General features: G+C 41.9%; 1 protein-coding gene across 1 annotated transcript in view; it reads right to left on the reverse strand.

The window, feature by feature from the left end:
* LOC127048055 (interleukin-6 receptor subunit beta-like) overlaps positions 1-2,601 on the reverse strand; it is a 56,599-nt gene extending 53,998 nt beyond the window's left edge. Inside the window, exon 1 of the mRNA XM_050947194.1 lies at positions 2,540-2,601. The gene's annotated coding sequence lies outside the window, so the exon portion shown is untranslated. The remainder of the gene's footprint in view (positions 1-2,539) is intronic.
* Positions 2,602-6,000: the final 3,399 nt, after the last annotated feature.

The following is a 6,000-nucleotide window of genomic DNA, read 5'->3' on the forward strand; positions in this document are numbered from 1 at the left end:
CGGCTGGTAACCGTCCTCATCATAGCAACTGGGGGCTGAGCTCCATCAGCCCCCTCCCTTTCCTGTGTAAAGAAAAGATTCTGTACTGCTTGGACTATCATAGCAGCGGGATGCTGGGCTCCTCTCCTCCACACCACTTAATGTCCTGCCTGGACTATCATAGCAGCTGGAGGTTGCCTCCCCCTCATTTTATCTCACTAAAAAGTCAGTGTTTCTTATTCCTGCATTCTTTATTACTTCATGACACAAATGCAGGGGACACTGCCACGGTAGCCCAGGAAGGTTTGGGGAGGAGGGAAGCAACGGGTAGGGTTGCTGCAGGGACACCCCCTAAAATGCCATGCAGCTCATCATTTCTGCGGGATCTGACAGGAAGCGGTTGTGCTCTCTGGTTGTCTGATACACTGGTTCTCTAGTACACTTGCCCCATATTCTAGGCAGGACTGACTCTATTTTTAGATACCATAAAGGAGGTATTGACTTGGGGAGTCATCCCCATTTTTGCCTTTGTGCCACTGGCTGACCTCAGCCACAGGCACCCATGACAGCAGCAGACGGTACAGAACAACACATAACCATCATCTCATTGCCAATTTACAATGGCGCAGCAGAGGGTACAGAGCAACTGATAACCATCTCTGCTGTCATGCAAAGGCAAATGAATGTTGCTGTGTAGTGCTGCAGTATCGCCTCTGTCAGCGGCATCCAATACACATACGGTGACAGTAAAAAAAAGCTGAACAGACTCCATGGTTGCCATGCTATGGCGTCTGCCAGGGTAATCCAGGGAAAAAGGGCGCAAAATGATTGTCTGCCATTGCTTTGTCGGAGGAAGGAATGACTGATGACATTTACCCCGAACCACCCGCGACAATGATTTTTCCCCATCAGGCATTGGGATCTCAACTCACAATTCCAAGGGGTGGGGGAGACTGTGGGAACTATGGGATAGTGGCTCAAAGAGTTATAGATTAGATCATAAAAGACAAGAGGTGCAACAAATCAGGAGAAAACAATTGAGCCAACTTGATTAAATACAAAGTATTCATTTGAAACAAGAGGGATAATCACATTTAAGGCAGCCTGTTTCCATTGAAGAGAGTCTGCACTGTGAACAAAACAGTCCAGCAGCAAATATATTGAATTTTGTAAGTGTAGGGTATGGGGAAGCTTAGAGAGGACCATAAACCAAGTCCAAATGATTTTTATTGGCACTCCAAAACTCCACATTGCTTTAATGTCATTTTAAAAATAAAGGATTTGGGCCAAATATAACAAGTATAATAGAACCTTGTGAATCAAAATAGCCGAAATGCTGAAAACTGCAATTTATAATAGGAATGAATAAGAACTCATCTTTAATTATAGCAGCACTGCCAGGTTCCTATGGTAACCTTTTTATGTATAATGAAGCCTGAGTTATTCTATGTAAAATGTTTAAATAAATAAATTTTTAAATACTTTAAAGATAGCCACTTTCTGCAACCTGTCAATCTTATCCTTTCACCCTTGCAGGCCTGGACTTATATCAGAAGTGAAATGAGTTTTTCTGGTCTCTGCAAACCAGGTTGAATATCTTTCTCAGAGATGTTGGCAAATGTTCAATATTGACTAGAATAGACCACCAAACTTGCATTGTTTGGGACAAAAGCAGATTTTCAGCCCAAGTTTCCAGAGGAAAAAAAGGCTCTTGCATAAAGTCAATTTTCTACTGGATTTCTTCATCTCCTCCTCTCATTTATTTAAATTTGTACTATTCTGCAATAAGACAACCATTGCAGGTTCTGGACACCCCGAAGCTCTTCAAAACACAATCTTAAAATAAACCACTTCCACCAATCCATCAGCTACCCTAGATAACAATAACCTAACAACAACATTTAATGTAACCCCCCTATAATAGAATCTCTCACTCACTCCAAACTGTTCCCCCCCCAATTAACCGTCTCTTTCTATTATACTCCAAGGAGGAAGTGTGTTTTAAAGGCCGGGGCCTTAATGAAGAATACCCTGCGAGGCTTTTTCAGCTTTCTAGCAATGGGGCTCCAGCACATGCATCCCCATATATCACTAGCTGTGGTGGTCAGACTCTGATCCTGCAGCTGCATTCCTGTGGATAGACCCCTGCATTCATACTGAGCCCCACTGAAATCGGTAGGAGTCTCCCCGTGTGAATAAGTTCGTTACATCAGGGTACTGGACAGATAGGTTAGGCCATTTAGAGCTTCGTAAGTCAAGCCAATGCCTTAAAATCAACCCAGAAACCAATAGGCACATCATAGAATACAGTTATATTGTATATGGTAAGCAATATAGCATATTTAATTAAGGTCCTACCTGGTTTGAAGTATGGTAGCTGAGAAATCTTCATTGCCCCTTTGCTGAAGTTGCATAATATAGTTATTTTAAATAAGTACTGTTTCTGTGGGCTATGGACATTTTAATAAATTAATACGTTTTGGGTGTTTTATGAGTAAAGGCTGAAGTTTGATTTATCTCCCTTTTAACCAAGGTTAGTTTTCATTAAAAATCAACTCACAGACAATAGGATACTGTACCCAACACTACTTCCTCTAGGTTCACCTCCAGGACTCCAAGATAGTAAAACGTAGGACAGATTCTTGCAGAGTGTAGTTGCCAAAGAAACGCATTGTTTCTGACCTCAGAGACTAACTCTGACATGTTGTACAGAAGAGATCCCACACAGCCCTTAGCCACACCCCTTGAGGGAAATTTGGAACCACAGGGAAATCTCCACTCCACCCACTTCCTCCTTGTCAATTTCAAGTTACACCATAAAATAGCTTATTGCTAAAATATTTACATATTATCTCAAAGAGAATCAGGATGTACACCCTAATGTGTTCTCTAACCAGAGACTGTCAAAAGGTTGCGTTCCAAAAAAAAGGTTGAAAAAATCCCCCCAGAAGCCTGTACAAACCACAAATAATATATATATATATATACTAGATAGCAAACACAGAATACAAAAGAGCAAGCAATTCACAATCTCAGGGGAAAGCTTCTTTTGAAGAACAGACTAGAAACCAAAATCTTCTTTCATTTTATTAAGAAAGTCTTGAGAGAGTAAAGTCTAACTTTTGTTCACAGTGGTGTAAAGCTGCACTCACTCCACTGAAAAAGGAGTGACCTGATTTACACTGGTGTCCGTAGGAGCAGAGTTTGTCCTAGTAGGTCAGCTAGAATATTTTTAAGAAACGAGAAAATATTTTTAGAGGGACAGGCAATGTCTCTATTTTGCTACAGCTTCACAGTTAAGATGTGTCTACGCTGCGTTTGGGAGCATGCTTTCCAGTGTGGGTAGGCAGCCATGCACAAGAGTGCTAAAACTAATGTAGCTGGGATAACATGGGCAGCTGGCATTCCAGGCAGGTTTGTACTCAGACAGCTAACCCTAGCTGCCATCAGTGTTACCCTGGCGATACTGAAATACAGAGCTAGTGTGTGTGTCTGTCTACCTGCTCTGGCCTGGCTACTTACCCAGCTGCAGGGTTGATACACCCATAGAATACGGGGTTGTTTTGTGGAGCAAGTGAGAGGAGTTGCTCCTTGAGATGCATGGCATTTTACAGAAACAAGCTGACAGCTCCTTATGCAGGTCACGTGTTGTGAGTACCTTGTTTTGAATCAATAGTGCTTTGATCCTGGCTTGCCTCTGAGCGCACTTTACATGTTAATTTTACCTGTCTGTTTTCAGATATTACAGCTTCTGAAAATAGAAAGTGAATGTAATGACTGTTTTTATAAACCCATTCCTCATTCATGTATGCTCAACACCTGGGGCCTATGTTCCTCAACAATCTACACTCCCATTTGCATGAAGAAGGATCAGCCTCACACAATCACTAACAAAGTATCAATCAATATAAAGCTAAATGCAGGATTGGCTTAGGTAGTGTCTCTCCTGTTGGCACGGGTAGTGTCTACACTGAAGAACTGCAGGTGTGTAACTGTGCTGCTGAAACATTTTAAGTGTGGGCAAGACCTTATATATCACCTTATAACATGGGATACCCATATTGCAAGTGAGATTAGTGCATGCAGCAACTTACAAGCATTTCATAAAGTCTAAACACATTCTTACAATTCTAATTCTTCTTTTAACAATAATAACACACCAATGATCCAGACTGGTCCCCACTATGTATTTATCTGTGTTCAGCTGAGACCTAGGGACCTTGGCTTGAGCTGGCACCTGGTCTGCCAGCATCACACTTAGCCTCTGGCCTAAGTCTGTTTTTGTTGCTTATGAAATAATAATGGCTATAAACGTTAACCTAAGAAGCTGTTGCTGCCATCAATCCCATCTTCACCTCAGTTTGGGTGTTTCTAGGCTTTTTCTTGGCAAGATCTCTTTTCCTTTTTTTCTGTTGGTATGGCAACACCCATTTTTTCATGTTCTCTGTGTTTATATATATCTTCCTACTGTATTTTCCACTGCATGCATCCAGTGAAGTGGGTTTTAGCCCATAAAAACTTATGCTCAAATAAATTTGTTCGTCTGTAAGGTGCCACAAGTACTCCTGTTCTTTTTCCTTCTCTGTATCCACATTCCACAAGAGAGACACTGAAATCCTTTATAACCCTGGATCGGAGCTAATAGGCAGGGCCAGCTCCAGGCACAGCATCCCAAGCAGGTGCTTGGGGCAGCAATCTGCAAGGGGAGACAGTCTGTGTGTTTTTGCCCCCAAGCAGCACGCCGAATTGCTGCCCTGGGCGGCAGGGGCAGTCCATGTGCCATTAGGGCAGCACGCACGTTTCCACGGCAGTGGCAATTCGGCGGCAGCTTCTGTGTTCAGCTGTCCGCAGCAGCGCAGCTTCTGTTTTCTGGCTGAAGACAGTAGCTACTGCCGAATTGCTGCCACTGCAGAAACGCGCATGCCGCCCTAACAGTGCACGGACTGCCCCACTGTCAGTGGTGGCAATTCGGCGTGCTGCTTGGGGTGGCAAAAACAGTAGAGCTGGCCCTGCCAATAGGAATCACCTGGTCTGGCTTTCAAGCTGAGTCAACAGGATAGTTTTTCCAGCCTTATGCAGGCTTCTAGCATCTGGATATTCTGTGCATTTTGGGTGCTGTGAAACTAATTTCTTTTTAAAAGGTTTCATATCTTTATTTGGTTTTTGTCTTTTGTTTGTGATGCAGGATGCAGGAAATTATAGCTAGTGATCTGTCCATGCTCTGTTTAACTTTCCCCAAAAACCCTGTCACCTGTAAACCCTTAACAGACAATTTCATTTTCTCCCTCCCCCACATAAGCTATTTCCTTTGGACTTTTGTAAATGTAAGTCGTAGGTCTGCTTCTGCAATGTGCTGAATCACTACAACCAGTTCTGACTATAAAATGGAAAATCCCACATTGAATACAGAAAAAGAAGATCAATAACCTATGTTCTTAATACCCAGTGTTGAGATTGCATGGACATGCAACTAGGAACTCCATTGGCTATGCAGAAAACAAATGTGTACATTTTGACAGGTTTTATTTTTTCCATCCTGTGATGAAGTTTTTCGCTACACCAAAATGCGGCCCATGAGAAGCAGAAAACAGATGTTATTAAAAGGGAACATACTTCAAGCAACAAGCAATTGGAAACAAATTTTACTAAGGGGTCTTGTTTCAAAAGGAAGCATCTGATGTAAAATAGACTTTTTGGGCCTGAATCTGTTCTTGATTACACTGATGTAAAGTAGGACTAAAGTCAGTTAAATTACAGTGGTAAAAATAATGCTATTAGAGTGATCAGAATGAGTCCCTTTTCCTCCAATCTGTGGTGACATCTTTTACTGAAATTTCTATTAGCTCTTTGGAAACTGAGGACATACTATATAAAGCTATACACATCCTAAAGTATTCATCAGCTGCTAGTCTGAAAAATATTGATGTTCTAAGTTATAGTGGCTAATTAGGGCTGTCAAGAGATTTTAAAAAATTAATCATGATTAATTGCGTGATTAATCGCACTGTTAAACAATAATAG

Source organism: Gopherus flavomarginatus, chromosome 3 (genome assembly GCF_025201925.1).
Source record: "Gopherus flavomarginatus isolate rGopFla2 chromosome 3, rGopFla2.mat.asm, whole genome shotgun sequence".
Lineage (NCBI taxonomy): Eukaryota > Metazoa > Chordata > Testudines > Testudinidae > Gopherus > Gopherus flavomarginatus.